We start from the raw sequence: 19,894 nt of genomic DNA on the forward strand, positions 1-19,894 counted from the left end.
AAGAGGAGGAAGGAAGGTTATTTGTAATGAAACCCTAAGGAAAAACACACACTGAGTGGAAGGGTGGTGGAGGGACGCCATGGGTCAAGCTGAGAAAATGGTTGCACGATGATAATTCCAGAACAGGAAAGGCCTGTGGCAGTCCCGATATCAGGAATCAGATCTCATTCATGTGAGACTGATGACTTTCTGATGTCCAGATTGCCACTTCCAGGCAGATTTGCTGGCGAAGAGGATTTCAGTTTCATATAGGTTCTGGGTGAAGGTGGAATGATGGGAAAATAGACCATAAGAAAGGGATAGGTGAGGGATTGGAAAGGGAGAAGATGGTTGTGGCAGAGGTGGTGATCAGAGTGGGGGGAGGGGAAGGGAGGTAGGGAGAGTTGGAGAATAATTAACTGCTCCTTTCCCAGCATCTCATTCAGGTATCTTTTTAAAACCTTACCATTTTGCTGGCAGCTTCCAGCTGAACCTTTAGGAATTGCTAATATGTTGTGGTTCTGCAGTTGCAAAATGTCTACATTTGTATTTACAGTGAAGTTTCAAGGTCTCTCCCTGGTGTCTGTTTACTCTGCTCTGAGTCCATCCCCAGGCTTGACCAATCAGGTGCAGTCAGCACAGGCGAACAGTTGAAACACTGTACTTATATAAATTAGGACATTCAATTTTGCAAGGGGATCCTCAGCAGTTGTTAGCACCTGTATTTACAAAATATAAAAATAAGAAAGGTCTGCCTTAGATACCAGCTCCATCTGTCTCTTTTCACATGCACAGAATGAACTCTCCGTCCATCATATTGCATGTTCAAACTGCTTTGCAGTTGAAAAACAGGTGTTCTGCCTTCAAATTTCAAAGCCCAAAAGCTTGTGTACATTCTCTAAAGAAAACAATTCCCTAGTCAATTCTTACCTATGGTGACATCGGTAAGACATCATGTGTCAACAGATTGATTGGCTGAAATCACCTGTCTGTTAAGTCAACCCACAGACTGATTCAAGTCTCCAAATGTGACAAAATTAAACACTCTATTCATAAAATAATTGCAAATCAGCTATGAAGAAGCAACACAAGATAATCTGATTGTATGATTGGAGCATCATTGAAATCCAGCAATATGAAAGTAGTAATCAGAGTGCTCAAGCAATTCTTTCAACAACGAATATCTTTCTTCTCAGGATAGAATTGTATACACAAGTAAACTGGAGTGACTATAGTAACATGTAAATGTGCTTTTAAAAATTGCTAAATTCAAAGGAAAACTCATTACCCTTGCTTATAAGTTAGTGACTTAGGCCACAGAATGTGGCTGGGGACTGTGGATTCCTTGCTGAGCCCACCTTGGCATGTCCTCGATCTGCTTCTGAGGTCAGGTGCCAAAGTCCATTTGACATCCGTCCTTCCAGAGCCAAAACTGTATAATTCAGTGGACTATTAAATTGAGGGAGAGTCTGGCAACTGAGGAAATGTCTGCCCTACTTGAAAAGCCAAAATTCAGCCCATTGACTTTGTCCATGCTGGAATGTAGAAAACCTATTTGGTTCTGAAATTAGGCTGTTGTCGAGGTCATCAAGGTAGAAATTTGGGTGTGATTTCCTGCTAGTCACTTATGGGATGGCTAGTGCTGGGTCCCACATTGCAAAGGGTCCTTGTCCTAACACACTTGCATTGTTCAAACTGTTAATTTGATCCCAAGCCAGAGAGTGAAGTATGAAAGCAGACGTACTGCACCAAACATCTGATATGCAGTGGCATCAGCATTCATCTGTATGTCATTACTTGTAAATCCTTACCTGAAGCCCCTGGCACAGAACTCAACTACAACCTTAACATATAGTAAGCTGGAATATGGACTAGGGACAGAATGCAGCCCTGCTATGCCTGCTGACACGTCACATGCAATGAAGCATAAAGAATGAATTTTGGCTTAGACATCTATTTAATGAATAAAAGTAAAATGCAGTTCTGGAAGTCAGTGATGATTTCCTTATAAGTTGAATAAAAGCAAAATACTGCAGTTGTTGGAAATCTGAAGCAAACACTGAGAATGCTGGAGAAGCTGTCAGATCTGGCAGCATCTGTGGGGAGAGAAGAAACGAATTAACATTTAGAGTCTGCTATGACTCTTGGAGTTGGTTGGGCACCCTCAAGTACAACATCGAAGTGGCTGCAGTTCAAAAATAAGTATAAGTAATGAGAATATGGAGGCATTGAATTGCAAAAGGCATTGTTGATGGTAAGCAAGCTCAAACCTGTCAAACACCTAATTCTCACACAGGATGTTCTCAATTGGAATCATTGGACACGATGTAATAAGAGATATTTATAGCTGATTTTGCCCTCTGAAAATATGCTGTCCTGAGATTGACCAACAAATTAGGCTCAAACATTACCTTGTTTGCTGTAAAAACAACTTGTTTAAAAAATAAATTTGTGGGATGAGGGCATCCCAAACTAGCTCATCCCTGACTGCAGAGTGCAGTTAAGAATCAACCTCAAGAGTCACATGTAGGCCAGACCAGGTAAGGATAGCAGTTTCCTTCCCTAAAGGATATTAGTGTAGTAGATGGGCTTTTCCTCACAATCAATTCGTGGTCATGATTTGCCTCTTAATTCCAGATATTTATTGAATGCAAATTCCACCATCTGCCGTGGTGAGATTCAAACACAGGACCTCAGAATTTTAGTGATAATGGGAACTGCAGATGCTGGAGAATCCAAGGTAATGAAATGTGAGGCTGGATGAACACAGCAGGCCCAACAGCATCTCAGGAACACAAAAGCTGACGTTTCGGGCCTAGACCCTTCATCTGATGCTGTTGGGCCTGCTGTGTTCATCCAGCCTCACATTTCATTACCTCAGAAGTTTAACTGGGTCTCTGGATTAACAGCCCAGCAATAATACCACTAGACCATTGATGCCATATCTCAATGGATGAATTATTTCAGCTTTCAGGAGACTTGAAGTGCATCTTTCAAGTGGATATTGGAATACTTCATAGGAACATTAAGAAGAACAGAATATTTAATCTCCCCTGCAGATTTTTTTTTCTTAACTAAGTCAGGGCTACAGTTGTTAAATTTGCTGCTGTTCAATTGCTGCTGTATTGAGTCTCCCAAATATTTCTTCCAGGTTGACAACAGTGTATGTTGCTTTTGACATGCTAAACAAAGACAACTAGGAGAAGCAAGGGAATACCACCTGTTTGCTAATTTAAAAAAAATGTTATAAATTTGGATACCAAGCCTGTTCCTGATGGTCATTTAAAAAAAATAAAATTGATTGCTTACTCCTGCCTATGTGTCGATATTTTAATGCATAAGTTGGAGGATATTGAGGTCAATTGAGTTTTTAGCAAGGTCAATGTACCTTTGAATATTTATTTATATAAGAGGATAGGCTTCTGGCTTCAGGGTCTGCCTACCCTCCATGTTATGCTGTGAGCTTTAGGGTGGGTGCGACGTTACTGGGCTGGCTACCCAATCTGTTTTATGCATCCACAACACACCCATTATAGGTCAGTAATATTCAGCGTTTTCAGGAGGTAAAAGTTGAAGGGGAAAGTCAAAATAGGACAAAAAAAAATTGCTCAAGGAGTCAGGCTGTCACTGAGACCCTGGCTTACAGGATAGAGGAAAATACTGAGACAAAGGGAAAAACCAAGAAGCAGATTCTGATACCGAGAATAGATTTATTGTTGTGAATTAGCTATGCTGAAAAGGTGCCCATCTGGAATGAGAACTGCACATGTTGAGGAAAGCAGACTTCAGGCGTGAATTGGAAATGGACAATATTGGAGAATTGCCCAGAATGATAAAAACATGTGCTATAAAATAATGTTTTCAAGCATTATTCTGATGTTTGGCACATGAATGTCTGATTAAATGGTGGTCTAATGATGCAATTTTTACACACAAATGTGACTGTTCTCAAAATATCACAATCTATGAGATGAAAGATTTCATCATGAGATGAGATGAGAGAAAACACATTTCTATCCCATTTTTCCAAATGAGCCAGCCTGACACTTCACTCAGTTGATAACTCTTGGCTGTGACCCAAAAGTTTGTACGTTTAAGAACCACGACAGACAATTCAATATGATATGAAGGGAATAAGCTGTATTGTTGGAGGAATTGTGTACAGTACTGCATCTCCCTTTAGCTGGAGGCAATTGAAGTTGGCAATACCTGGCCATTGAAGTAATTGGATCCAATATGAAGGAGATAGCAAAATACTTCGCAATATTAAAAAACTAGAAACACAGCAGGTCAGGAAGGCTCTGTCGAGAAAACATTTCAGGCCATGATAGGTCTCCTGGTTTATAAGTCTTCAGATCCTGATGGACTTCATCCTAGTCTCTCAAAAGAGTAGGTTAATGATGTGCTGGTATTAATGTTCCAAGAATCTGGAACAGCTCCATCAGACTGGAAAGTGGCAAACATAACTCATTTGTTCAAAAAACAAGAGAGGCAGAAAAGAGGAAACTATAGGCAGTTAGTTTGATGGCTTTCATGATAAACGTGTTAGAATGAATCATTAAATGGATTATAACTAGGCAATTGGAAGATCTCAAGGTAATTGGGAGGAGTCAGCATGGTTTTAGACATTTTATTTTATCACTTTACTGGAATTCTTTGAAGTAGTAACATAGAGTCATAGAGCTGTACATTGCAGAAACAGGCCTTTTGGTTCAAGTTGTCCATGCCAAGCTAAGTTAATCCATTCCCTTTTGCCAGTGTTTAGCCTATATTCCTCTAAACTCTTCCCATACATATACCCTTTCAGATTCCTTTTAAATGTTGTGATTGTACCAGCTCCACCACTTCCTCTGGCAACTCATTCCACACATGCACCACCCTTTGTGTGAAAATGTTGCCCCTCTGGTCCCTTTCAAATCTTTCCTCTATCACTTTAAACCGATGCCCTCAAGTTTCAGACTTACCTACCCAAAAAGACCTTGGCTAGTCACGCTATCAATGCTCCTTAGCATCCGTTGCTCCAGGAAAAATAGCCCCAGCCTATTCAGTCTCTCCATATAGCTCAAACCTTCCAACCCTGGCAACATGCTTTCACAAGTTTCTCGACATACTACCAAGAGCAGGGAGACCGGAACTGAATGCAGTATTCTAAACGTGGCCTAACCAATGTCCTATAAAACCACAGCATAATGTCCCAACTCCTATACTCAATTCACTGACCAATAAAGGCAAGCATACAAAATGCCATTTTCACTGTCCTGTCTACCTGTGACGCCACTTTCAAGGAACTGTGAACCTGCACTCCAAGGTCTCTTTATTCAGCAACACTCCCCAGGACCTTACCATTAGGTGTACAAGTCCTGCCCTGATTTGCCTTTCCAAAAAGCAGCACCTCACATTTATCTAAATTAAACTCCATCTGCCACTGCTCGGCCCAGTGGCCCATCTGATTAAGGCCTTGTTGTGGTCTGAGGTAACCTTCTTCACTGTCCACTACACCTCCAGTTTTGATGTCATCTGCAAACTTTCTAACTATAACTCCTATGCTCACATCCAAACCATTTATACAAATGACATAAAACAGTGGACCCAGCACTGATCCTTGTGGCACACCGCTGGTCACAGACCTCCTGTCTGAAAAGCAACCCTCCAATACCACCCTCTTTCTTCTACCTTCAAACCAGTTCCATATCCAAATGACTAGTTCTCCCTGTATTCCATGTGATCTAACCTTGGTCAACAGTCTACCATGACGAACCTTATCGAATGCCTTACCGAAGCACATATAGACCACGTCCAACACTCTGCCTTCATCAATCCTCTTTGTTACTTCTTCACAAAACTCAATCATGTTAGTGAGACACAATTTCCTATGCACAAAGCCATGTTGACTATCCCCAATCAGTCCTTGGCTTTCCAAACATATGCAACCCTTTCCCTCAGGATCCTCTCCAACAACTTGCCCATCTTAGATGTCAGGATCACTAGCCTATAGTTCCCTGGCTTTCTGTTGCCACCTTTCTTTAATAGTGACACAATGTCAGCCAAACTGCAACCTTCCAGCACTTCACCTGTGGCCATCGATGATACAGATATCTTAGTAAAGGGCCCAGCAATCACTTCCTAACTTCACAGAAGTTCTAGGGCACACCTGATCAGGTCCTGGGGATTTATCCACCTTTATGCATTTTAAGACATCCAGCACCTCCTGCTCTGTATTATGGACATTTTTCAAGATGTCACTTTTTATTCCCCCAAGTTCTGTATTCTTCCCCACAGTAAACAATGAGGCAAAATGCTTCTTTTTCTTGACCAAAACCTCAATTCCTCTAGTCGTCCAGTATTCCCAACCTACCAGACTTGCTCTTCATCCTGGCAGGAACATACTGCCCATAGACTTACATTATCTCATTTTTGAAGGCTTCCTGTTTTCCAGCCATTCCCGAACCCGTGAATTTCCACCCACAATCAACATTTGAAAGTTCTTGCCTAATACCATCCAAATTAATCTTCCTCCAATTTAGAACTTTAACTTTTAAATCAGGTCTATCCTTTTCCATCACTATTTTAAAACTAATAGAATTATAAGCACTGGCCCCAAAGTGCTCCCCCACTGATGACTCATTCACCTGCCCTGCCTTATTTTCCAAGTGAAGGTTAGATTTTGTACTTTCTCTAGTGGGTAATCCACATACTGATTAAGAAAATTTTCTTGTGCACACTTAACAAATTCCTCTCCATTCTACCCCTTAACACTGTGGCAGTCCCAGTCTATGTTTGAAAAGTTAAAATTCCATACCCTAACCACCCTATTCTTCTTATAGATAACTGAGATCTCCTTACAAATTTGTTTCTCAATTTCTCGCTGATTATTGGCGGGGGGGTGGGGGTGGAAGCAGTCTGTAATACAATCCCGATAAAGCGATGATCCTTTTCTTATTTCGCAGTTCCACTCAAAAACTTGTCCAGACATACTCCCAGCAATATCCTCCCTAAGTGTAGCTGCAATGTTATCCCTAATCAAAAACATCACTCCTCCTCCTCTCTTGCACCCTCTTCTGACCCTCATCCTTCCTATAGCATCTATATCCTGGAACATTAAACTGCCAGTCCTGAGCCAAGTTTCTATAATTGCTAAGATATCCCAGTCCCATGTTCCAAACCATACTCAGAGTTCATCTGCCTTACCTGTTAGGCCTTTTGCACTGAGATAAATGCCACTTAATTTATCAGTGCTACCTTGTTCTCTGCTTTGTTCCTCTGCCTGCCCTGACAGTTTGACTTGCTCCTTTTACCAGATGTACCAGTCTCAGACTGATCTCTTTCCTCACTATCTCCCTGGATCTCCCCCCACTCCCAACCAAGTTTAAATCCTCCCAAGCAGCTCCAGCAATCCCAAGCAGCTCGAGTAATCTCCCTACCAATATATTTGTTCCCTTTCCAATTCAGGTGCAATCCGTCCTTCATATAAACATCACTTCTACCCTAGAAGAGATTCCAGTGATCCAAAAATATGAATTCTTCTCCCCTGCATCAGCCTTACAGCCACGCATTCACCTACTCTATCCCCCTATTCCTACCCTCACTAACTCATGGCACTGGGAGTAATGCAGATATTACTACCCTCAAGGACCTACTTTTTAAATTCCCGCCTAACTTCCTATATTCTCTCCTCAGAATCTCATCCGTTTCTCTACCTATGTCAATGTGTACAATGACCTCCTGCTGGTCCCTTTCCCCTTTGAGAATATGCTGCACCCTCTCCAAGACATCCTTGATCCTGGCACCAGGGAGGCAACAAAGCATTTTGATGTCTCGCTGTCAAACGCAGAAGTGTCTGTCTGTGCCTCTGACTAGAGAGTCCCCGATCACAATTTATTGCTTGGAATCTGCTGTACCCCTCATTGCATTAGAGGTAGTCTTGTTACCAGAAACCTGGCTGTCAGTGCTACATTCCCCTGAGAGTCCTTCACACCCTACGTTTTCCAAACAGCACACTTGTTTGAGATGGGGATAGCTACAGAAGACTCCAGCACTGCCTGTCTACCCCTCCCACCTTTTCTGCAGGTTATCCATCTACCCCACTGTATCTGTGGTTTTTCTACCTTCCTGCACTGCACTTCCTACTCTCCACAGCTCCTGTAAATTCCTCATTGCCTCCAACTGTTGCTTCAATCAATCTGTGTAATCCAATAGGATTTCCAAATAAATGCTCTTCCCGCAGACATTATCATCAGTAACATAGAAACTCTCCCTAATCTCCCACATCTGTCATGAAGAGCACATCATTCTACTAAAGGCTATCTTTGCACCTTAATAATATATATAATATATAATATCATTATATTATAATAATATAATATATAATAACATATATCCCAGAAAAATGTCCAGTCTTACTGCTGTAAAAACACTGTTCCAGGCTAACTTAGTACCTATATTTTATATTCTTAAATTTAATCAAGAGACATCTGAATAAAACATGTAATAAAAAAACCCACTCTTCTCACTATTGTAGATTTACAAGAAAAAAACAGTAAGGTTATACTTAAAAAAAACACTTGGCTGCGGCCCTGCTGGGAGCTTCCCCACACAAGTTTCTCCAAGGTCAGCTTTGAATTTCACTGCTTGCCTATTTTTCTGAAAATGAACTCAGATGTCCAGCCGTACTTGAAACCCAACAGCAGAGGAAGTCGGCTGTTCAGGTTCACTGCTGGGTCAGACAGCTGTGCAAGTTCACTGCTGGGTTAGTCAGCTGAGAAGGTTCACCGCTGGGTCAGTCAGCTGAGAAGGTTCACTGCTGGGTCAGTCAGCTGTGAAGGTTTACCGCTGGGTCAGTCAGCTGAGAAGGTTCACTGCTGGGTCAGTCAGCTGTGAAGGTTCACCGCTGGGTCAGTCAGGTGAGAAGGTTCGCTGCGGGATCAGTCAGCTGTGCAGGTTTTTGTCTCTTTCTGTTTTGTGTCCCAAGTGGTTATTGCTTTAACTCTTTTCCTCCCTTTTGAAAGTGCCATTGGCTTGATTTCTTTTCTTTTGACCCAAAGTTCCAAAACAATGCAACAACTTATAAAACAGTAATTACTGCTCCTAGAATATGAAGAAATCAACTCCAATACAAAAGATGTCTCAAAAGTGGATGAAGTCTTACAGCCACAATTTTCCCTCCATCCTGGATTGCCCCAAATCCTGTTTCCCAAAACCAAAGCTATGAATGAACTGTTGATGTCCTGTGCCTGGCTTTTCCAAAAGGCATTTGACAAAGTTCCACATTACAAGGATCAAGGAAAGTGCATGTACTCGAATGCTGGAGGAGTCAATAACAGAATGCTGAGCTACATTACTATCAGAGGACAATTAAGTAGAAATAATTCTAATATAGATTACTTCAGCACATGAATAGAAATATTTGACAGTATGATACAGAATGTTTAGAAAGAATAGAATCAATAGGAAGAAGCTGGATATATGCTAGATACATTTGAAAGGTCAGGAAAATAGAAAGTTCCACCTTATGTTTGGGGAAAATTATCTAGTGAATTGTTCCAAACAGAATACAAATAGATAAAGTAAACATTTTGTATCTGTGGTCTATTAAAGGAATGCAACAGAGTAGAACTGTGAGCCCTAGATTTTGAGATGTTGATTCTGACCCAGATGCTGGGATAGGATTCCTTCCATGTTGGGTGGTGAAGTCACATCTGTAAAAGTACATCAATCACCCTTATATGTTGAACCTGAAACCTGAAGAAATGTGGCAGTCAATTTTTATTCTGTTGCTATGGAGAAATAGTGGCCATCTTTTTAAAAGCAAACAGCTCCTTATGGGCTTGGTTACTTTTTTCTCAGGATATTCTTCAAACTCAAGTAGCTATGTCAGCATTTAGCCAGTGGAATTACTGGCCTGACAGTTCTTATTTTGGCAAAGCTCATGCAAAGCTTCAAACAGCTAGAAAGAGCAATGGTGGAAATCAAGACCTGCAGGATCAGAATTTGAGATGGTGCAAAATTAGGGTACGAATGGAAAGCTTACATTCTCAAGGATTTTAATGAATCATATATAACTTGGGGAATGTGACACAACTAAGTCAGAATTGACAATTGTAAGCCATAATGACTTCAATGTATTAGAAAAATCACAAGAAGGTGCTTTTGGTCATCATTGAAAGTGACCGCCAGTAACAGAATGCAAATAAAATAACTATAACTTGACGTTGCTCAATAAGACTCAAGATTCAACACTGCAGTGAACTAGCATCGAGTTGAATATTTGGAAAAATGCCAACCATAAGGGAAAAGACAAACTGATGAGGCAAGATGATTCATTAGCATTTTTTGAGCATTACATATGGGATTACTTCAAAGAAGTACCAAGGAATGTGCAGAATTAAAAGAAACTCCATTAATAATAACATAAGAAAGGAAAAATAATTAAACTTCACAAATTTTACAGGGGATTACAGGAAGCTTTAGAATTATGTCAAATTGTTAATTACGAGGGAAGTGCGGGAACTGGAATAATATCAAAAACAGCAAGAAACTCTTGAGTACTATACCAGCAAAAGGATGGAAGGGAAGATGTGCAAACCGTACTAGAAGTTAATAAGTAAGAAACTAAAGATAAGTGGAGAAAGAAAATGTACACAATGAATACTTCTTTGCAATATTAACTTATACAATGCCATTTGTTAATAGAAACAAGTTATTTGGACCTATGCAAATTGATATCAACACATTATGCTTTTTCAATATATCTGTAGGTCATGAAGTGAACAAATGCCTAAGGACAGTACAGTTACCTATCTATAGAAATAAGAAATGAAATCTAAAAAGAATTAATACTCAATGTGATGGGTCACTGATGTTGGGACATTCCAATTAATAAAGACAAGGCAATGTTGGTCCCTTTAGAGAAAGTGAACAAATCTAATCTGGGAAACTGTCGGCCTCTTTGCATAAAAATAATCTCTGATAAAACAATGCAATCAATTGTCAGATAGAAGGCAAGAGCTACCTATAGGAGAATAATCTGGAAAACAGTGGTCAAGTGGTGAGGTGAGGAAAATTGTACCTAATTTTCTTGACTTCTTGGAAAAAGTTACACCCAAAATGAATAATGAAAAGCAATCTGATATGATACTTTCAGATTTCTAAAAAGTATTTATTGAGGTGATTTGGAAAGGCTATATGGGAAACTGAAAATAGTGGAAATTGTGCAGCAGCCATCATTCAGTTGGTAGCATTATTGTCTTTCAGTAGGAAGGTTCTGCACTGAACTCCAGGATTTGAACACCTGAAATAGGCTGACACTACAATGCCACAATAACAGAGTTCTGCATTGTTGCAAGAATTACCATTTATATCAGAAGTTAAACATTCCCCACCACAACCCCGTGTGACAGATCTGGAGCATTTCTCAAAGATACTCTACAATGCTGCAGCAAATAACTAATATGGCACAAAGCAAAACCCTTTTGCTCTTTATAGGATCTTGCAGTGTGCAAGCTATTTGCCACATTTTCTCTATTTTACAATAATGACCACATTTCAAAAATAGTCCAGTAGATGTATATTGCTTTGGATATCCTATGATCATGAAATTATTTGTATAAAAGCAACCTTTCCCTTAAAGGATAAAGCTTAGATGAGGTAAGGAATTGGCAAAAGGAGAAGAAGCATGAGTCGGTAGTCATGGGGAGGTTAGTGGAGTGGTAGTATAGAAATGGATGATCTTTATCTACAAGGATGACTTTGATAAAGAAACCCAAAGCGAACTGTTCAAATTTATAAATACTGTAAAATAAGGGGCAGATAAGTTAGAAGCAGCAGCCAAGCACTTTCATTTGGAAATATACAAAATCGACTAATCTGTGGCAAATAAAATTCAATTATAGATAAGTACATCTCGGAGGGAAAATGACTGTCACAAATATCTATTGGACCTGTGCTGATAACAGATTTGATATTTAGCTTGCCAAATCACTTCAAAGAGTGACACAGTGAGTCACATTCTAAACTATATCACAATGTTACCTGAATAAAAGTCAGAAGGTATTTTGCTAAAATTGTGCAGCATCTTGGGATATACTGTATAAAGTATAGCCTCCACAACAATACGTTGAATTCATGGCATAGTACTTTAATCAACACAAAACAGGTACTTAGGTAAATGCTTTCTATTTCTATTTAGTGTTTGATATGATGTTTCCAAAAACTCACTTTCGCAGTCATATCGCCTTCTTCAGTGACTGTCTCTGATTCCAAATTATCCCTCGAGGATTCCAATTGAAGTTCCAACCTCCATGTTTCAAATCTAAGCAGGATTGCAGGTATCTTTGGGACATGTAACACTCCCTGGACAGCATTCTTGCCACATCCTAAGATCCATACTCAATGTGGTGTGTTGCTAAATGCGCACTATTGACCTTTCTCGCCATCAGTATTGCCTCGCACCATCTCAAAGCTGTCATGGCCCTGAGTTCCATTTCATTTTTCATCTCACTTGATGCTATAACGTGAAATATTTTCTTTTCATTTCAGGAATGCAAGCTTCAGCAATTAATAGATACTGACACCCTTCTAGATCTTTCCTCCCCTCCCCTTTTCTCTGACATCCACTTCCTGTTGCTGAAGGACCTGGTGCTCAATAATGGAATCAGTGCACTTTTACCTCAATGACTTTCAGACACAACATAATGTTGTACTCTTCATCTATTGCCTTCACCTCCATGCCTACTTCTTTGGACAGGAATCCTCCCTGTTTCACAGACCCTTTCAATTGTCTCTACTATGCTCCCTTCACCTCGACCCATCTTTCTCACCTCTTACCTATCCTTTATCTCTTCAATGTGATCAATGTTAGTTTCTCTGCTCCCCTCACTCACTCCAAACTGTTTCCCTCTGAAGTGGAATGCCATTGACGAGTCATACTAGACTGAAACATAAACAGATGCTGTCAGACCCGTTGAGTTTCTGCACACTTTCTGTTTTTATTTCAAATAATTATGGATCATTTCAGGATATGTCAGGATTTGAACAAGGGACCATGGATTAAAATGGGTGAAATGATGTCAGGTAAATATTCTTCCAGTTAATTTAGCATGATTTTCTGGATAGGAAAGTGAAAGCAAAAATCTTCTACACATTCTAGATGCAGTTGAATGATGATATACTTTGATGTTTTTCTTTATTCTGGACGAGCTAATGCCATTCTCACCACTGTTGATTGTGTGCTCTTATAATGAATTGACTGGACATGCATAAATTCATCCATTATTTGATTAAAGCAAAATATTGCATACTAAGCAAAAGAATAAAAAAGGTATACAATAAAGAAATAAAGAGAACATGTGAAATTATGACGAGAATTTGAACTGACTAACTCTGGAAGGGTGATTGTAGACTTGTCACTTGCTTTGACAATATTTTGCAACAGCAATTTAAAATAGAAACTGGATATTTAGATGTTAAGATAGAAAGTGGAGTACAAGCCTAAGACTTTGCCACAGTGGCAAATTCTGATTGTAGCACTTCCAAAAAAATTCAATTAAGACGATTAAAGCAGGGTGACCAGCAAACCAAATTATTATATTACCAACATTGACGTTTTACAAATGCTGCTCTGCATTAGAAGTAGCTAAAAGGGGCTAGACTTAGTACAGTATCGTGAGAAAGTTTAATATTTGATCCCCTGGCCTCCTAGATGCAAAGCTTGACAGAGATACCACCAATTCAGGAAAACTCCTGTTCATTCAAGGAGGGTTAAGTCTGTGGTGTTTATAAGAACTGTGAACATCGACTTGTTGCCATTTTAAAGCGTCCGAAGTGATGTGAGTATCATTCATTAGTTCGCAACTCTCAAAGGAGAAATTCTTGTGGAAGTCTAGGTTTATGATGATACTGCATATCCGTTAGCTTGTGCCCATTAAGGGAACTGTTTGATCTCAAGAGATTGGGAAGCCAGCATCAGGCCTCTGGGCACAATGATCATCATCAAGGGTTCCCACTGTTTTCAATGGGAGAGAAAGTCAAAGCACAAAGCCTGAATTGCTCAACTGAAATCTAACTTGCAATAAAAAGAACGCTTAAAAAATAACTGTGTTAAGTGCAGTTTGAAAACCAACAAACTCCACAGGATTAATAAAACAAGTTGCACTTTCGGAAAATTACATGTTGCAGAGCTTCAAAGCTTTAGGTATATCCCTCGGGATCATGATCTCTTTTTTCCTGATGTTTGCTGCCTAAGTTCAATTTTAAACTTGAGCTAAATTCTTAAACTGTGGCTTCAATGTATTTTATTACGTTGAGTTTTATTTTGCTGAGTGTAGGTTGTGAATGAATTTTATAATAAATAGTTCCTATTTGGTATTCAGGCGCAAAAAGATTCCATGTAACAGATAAGATACTGAGGCCCAGTTTTTGTTTTTCTCAAAGGAGCATCTCACCTTCGCAAGGGCAACTAGGGATGGGCAATAAATGCTACTGAGTCAGTGATTTCCACATCACGCAAGTGAATAAAAAAGGCTTCCAGATTAGCTGCAATGTTTTTAATCTGTATGGTGATCTTTAATTTGACTGCATTTTTAGCTTCTTTTGACCACATCTGTTACCGCATCTTATACAATTATCAAGATTTGATCTGGTCTTACTTGTACTTGAAGACACATTCCCATCTTTAAAATAAGTTATGTCGAAATTGTCAAATGCTTGTTTGCCATTGGCTCTCATGGATTTCAGAACTTTGATAGTTGAAGAGATTCCTGTGAAGGTCGGCAGCACTGTTGGGGTCAGATAGCTTCACACTTAGTTACATTGAAATCCATCAGCGTCAGTTTGCCCATTCATTTTGCCAATTAACATCTCTTTGTAATTTATGCTATCATCTTTGCTGTCGACAGTGCTGCCCAATTTTGTGTCATCAGCAAATTTGGATCTATAATTTTCTATGCTGTTAGCCAAGTTGTTAATAAATAACGTGAATACTGAAGGGCCTAACACTGTTGTATTCCCTCGAGGAAGTTCTATGATTTTGGCCCCTTCAAGAGAACTGACATATATGGAAAAGGAAGACAGAGGTGAATTAAGAAACAATCATTTTCTGTGCCAGCTCACATTAAGCACAGGGCAATTTTGTTTTTAAATTCATTCAGGAGATGCTGCTACATTAGCTGAGCCAGTATTTATTCCCCATCCCCAAAGGGTGGCAATATTTGAACTTCAGCATTTCACTTGGTCTTCACTTGATCAGACTTCTTTCTCTAAAGCAACTATCAGCTAAAGGGCTGCATTTCAGATCATTCAATTGATACATCTCAATTATGTCATGACAGCCTGGGAAGACAGATCTGTAGTAAGATGCTAGTATGAATGGGAAGGGATCAGCACTCATTGATATGATGTCATGAAGAGAACACCAGGCCTCTGCACCTCAATCTCTGATTTCCTAAAAGAATCAGAGACTTTCCAACAAATTAAGAAGGCTAAAAATATTGAGAATTTTATATAACATTTGAGGAAATAGCAAGAAAGTGGCCTTATCAGCACATAACCACCTACTTTCTTGTTACCTTTTTGAAATATTTAATATGTTCATTACATTGTGAAATACAGCATCTAATATATCGCTTACACATATCCCCCATCCCCAACCCCATGAATGCCTTTCTGTGGAAACATTGTCCAAAAATCCGGATTGGTAGCAATAATAAATACTATTCCATTCACTTGCTTAATATGTTGCATCAGTTTTCCAATATTTGTGGCACCTTGTCAATACAGAAACATTTTGACACAGAAGCAGAAAAGCCTCCCCATACAGTTTCTAGAAAATCATAACATTTATGCTGCGAAATACGTTTATATTTATAATGTAAAATAATGTAGATTTATTCACTAAGAGTAGCCGGTACTGAATCCAATCATGAATCTTGCCAAGTACGTTAACTATCAGTATTATAATTATGTATGACTTAGATTTAGCAGATTTTCTTAAACTTGTGAGATGTCACAGCTACTCTTGGATCCAATAACAAAATGTTGGAGACAAGAGACTGCACAATCACACATTTTCCCACTTCTCTCAAACTTTGAGTCTCTGTTCTCTACAATGAATTTATTACAAACAGTGCTATTGTTTCTCATCTTAATAGACTCACCTCAGCTCCGTGTAGTGAGTGGTCCAGAATCCAGAACCAAATAGCTACCTTTTATGGATCTACCATGACACTGAATGCTATTTGGCTGCTTGGGTATATAAAACAAGCTTGTTCAGCACGAAATGCACTCCCACATATGCGATTTCCAACATCTCTCACTGGATAGAAAGAAAGCCTCTAGATTGATTTTATCCTACCCCACAGCTCGTGTTTACTTAGGTTAATTATAAAACCCTGAGCTCTGAGATCAGCTCACTTAGCACATATCACAGATGAGCCAAGCTGCATTTGCTTTCAGTATTGCCCAACTGCTGTGGGTAAAGTTTGCACAAGAGGAGGTCACTGGCCTACAAACCACAACTTCCTATAACTATTTCCTACTTCTCAAAGATTCTTAGTCAATGAGGTACATGAATGATTTAATTCATTACCACAGAAAGCCGTGATCACACTTGATTAATTTACTGAGGTGCTGACAGCAGTGTTTTTCACTTCTACTGAACCCAAATTAAAGTAACTAACTCAAAGATGATCATTATATCTGAGCCCTTCCTGGTTTGGATTTATTTCCTGAACTGCCTGATTCATGATTCTCATATGCTATCTTTATTGCACCAACCATTGGTTGTTCCAGATGCGCTGTTCTTTCTTACATGAAGTCACTAGAGGATCTCATAGATTCACAGAAATAGGCCACTCAGCCCTCAAGCCTCTTCTGCCACTCTCTTGCTCGATCTGTATTTTAATTTCACCCTTTTCAAGACACAAAAATCTATCAATCTCGGTCTTGAAATTTTCACTTGACCTGGATAGCCCCTAATGTGAAAAACCAGCAACTGATTTCATTCCTAAAAGCCTGACACCAATTTTAAGAGTCTGACCCTTGTTCTAGAACTAATTTTTTTTGCACCTTCTTTGTTGAATTCCATTACTATTCTGAAGATCTAAATTAGATCAATCTTCAAATATAAACTCAAGGAATTACAAACCAAGGTTTTGGAGCCTGTCAATATAATATAACCCTGGTATCATTCAGATGGCATCTGCACAACAGCTCTGCCATGGTAAAGGTATCCTTCCTGAGGTCTGGAGACCAAGACGAAATGCAATATTGCAGATGCCTGTCTCCATCATCACTTCTCACTTTCTATTCCAATTTTCTGTGCCACACTAGCCAGTTAATGGAGCTAAGTCTGTTAGTATTTGTGCCTCTGAGCGAAAAGATTGTGGATTCAAGACCTATCCTGTAGACTTTACCGTATGATGTGGACTCATGTTTGAGAGCAGTACTAAGGGGGTGCTGCGTCTCCAATGACACAACAAATGGAGGCCTCATTTGTATTCTCAGGTGAACATAAAATGCCCTATCGCTCTATTCAATGAAAAGCAGTGGAGTTGCTCTCCCCAGTATTCATCCGAAACCAATGTAACTAAGATCAGTGATCTGGTCCTCAGTTTTATTATTTTTGAGGTGCCTTGAGTGCATCGCAACCTCTGTGTTCTCATGCTGTAATCGCAGTTATACTTAAAACATACTTAATTGGTTGTGAAACATTTTAGGGCATTATAAAGTGAAGATTTTTTAAAAAGCCAAATAGAGTCATTTAAACCTCAATAATAGTAGAAACAGGAATATCACTGAAAAATCTAATGCAGAAGCATGCTGCTACTACAACTGATAACTTCGAAACTGAAGGACCTAAATTAAAAAATTCCATCTCTGAACATTTCTCCTCAGTTCGACAATAGCATAGTGTTCAGAACCAACAGAGTTTCCATTCTTTTTCTTGTCAGATAAATTTATTCAACTTGAGCAATTCTCCTTGCATCCAACTAAAATAACATTGCTGGTGCTTTGAGTGTTTCAGTCAATCACATTTAGCAAGACAGGCTTAACAGTATTAATTTGACAGATTGTTAAATTAGTAACAGACCTTGAAAGTAAACCTCATGCTGACATTACAACAGAATATTCTGGCACTGCTAATTGATTTATGATTGCAGATTGATTTGATCCAGGCACCTTATCCATGCCTATATATTTCTGACACCACTTTTGAGGTATTAATTTCTATTTTCCTTTCAAAGGAAAAACACATGCATGTTTGCAATTTGTTAATGACCACAGAACATTGCAAACTATTTTATAGCCAACTAAGTATTTTTGAAGTGCAATCACTGTTGCAGCACAGAGAAATGAAGGAGTCAACATGCATACAGCATGGTCCGACAAGTAAGAATGATGTTAATCACAAGATGATCTTCCTTTGTTCTGATTGAACATTGACCTAAGCATTGGACTGATGACTCTACATGGAGGATATTAAGATCACTGGGATACTTTTGTTGTATCCGCCATGATTATCCTGAATGGTGGAGGAACAGGTATGTGAGGTTTAATAGCAACATTTATTCCTATGTTTCTGCCAGGAGGGTGCTTCACAATTCTGTGCTGCTGATGGGATAAAAAGCAGCCATATATGCTTACATTTATTCTCAAATATGCAAAAAGCAATAATACGTTTTTACAGAAATCATCCATTATGTCTAGCACAAATGGTACATTATTGTACAGTTGCTGAGCATCTCAGGCATTTAATACCTGAGGACCGGGATATAAATCACTCTCCAGGAACTGACTGGAAGGCAATGGGATGGGCATAAAATCAGGTAGGATTGGGTCAACTCTGTCACATCATTGAATTTTACCTGTGGCAAGATGCCCAACTAGAGGACACCTCCCAATTAATTGTCAAAACCCTTCCCCATTGCCAACGCCTTCCTAATTGACACCAGTGATTTTTTATCCCATTTACGAACACTCTGGGCCTCCACATAGATGGCTGCTGTCAGCTACTGGGAGCAGTAACCTCTGCTAGGACTGGGGAGCTACTAAATCTTCTGAATGCTGGCAGCTCCGAGAGCTGTCAAATTCTCTCACAGTGGAGTAGAAGCCACGGTTACTGGTGATTAAACTGCCTGCCAAATGTAAGATCCTGTTAGGACTTCTGCACTTGACTGAGATGCCAGTTGATGTGTACTCGATTTTCCAGCCACTGCACAGGGCTACCGATGTTCGTATAACCCCAGATAGTGAGCCTACTGAGCACAATTGCCAAAACACCAGGATCTCGGTCCAGCAACATAGTCCAGACACTTAGTGCATTCTGATCAGGCCAGTGGATTCGCAAGACCCTAGAAGCCTGTGTAAACACTGGACTAGTAGAGCATTCTTGCATCCCAGTCAAAATGGTTGGTTCCAGGTTTCCATCTTATCATAATCTCGGCTGACAGTTTAGCACTGCTTTGTTGGAGGTGACATATTCAGACAAAAGTTTAATCCTACCTGCCTTTCCAGATAGATCCATTCCACTATCTTGAAGACAACCAGGGAAGTGCTCCCAGGCATCCTGGCCAAAGCTAATCATGGAATCAGATTCTCTTCTTCCCACTCCTTGGCGGGCTGCTCTCTCAAAAGACCACCATTGATAACACCAGATCAGTTGTGCCAGCTCAGACATCAACAGATTGGAGTTTTGAGTTATTTTTGAAGACGGATACCTGCACAAGTCAAGAGAATTCCTAGTGCGCACAACAGTTCTTAGCACCACAACTCTACATTGCAGTGAGACCTCGTCTAAGCACCAGTGATATATAAGATGACTTGAAATATTCCACAAGTAATCCCTCTGCCACATGCTCTAAATTCAATGGGAGGACCATCAAATAATTCCAAATTCCATCATGAAGCCATTTCCCCAGGAATT

The 19,894-nt window shown here is 39.6% G+C and overlaps 1 protein-coding gene across 10 annotated transcripts in view; it reads right to left on the bottom strand.

Moving 5' to 3' along the window:
- Nucleotides 1-19,894, bottom strand: part of dlgap2a (discs, large (Drosophila) homolog-associated protein 2a) — an 894,975-nt gene that overhangs the window by 25,174 nt on the left and 849,907 nt on the right. The window lies entirely within an intron of this gene.

This window comes from Stegostoma tigrinum, chromosome 4 (assembly GCF_030684315.1).
Source record: "Stegostoma tigrinum isolate sSteTig4 chromosome 4, sSteTig4.hap1, whole genome shotgun sequence".
Lineage (NCBI taxonomy): Eukaryota > Metazoa > Chordata > Chondrichthyes > Orectolobiformes > Stegostomatidae > Stegostoma > Stegostoma tigrinum.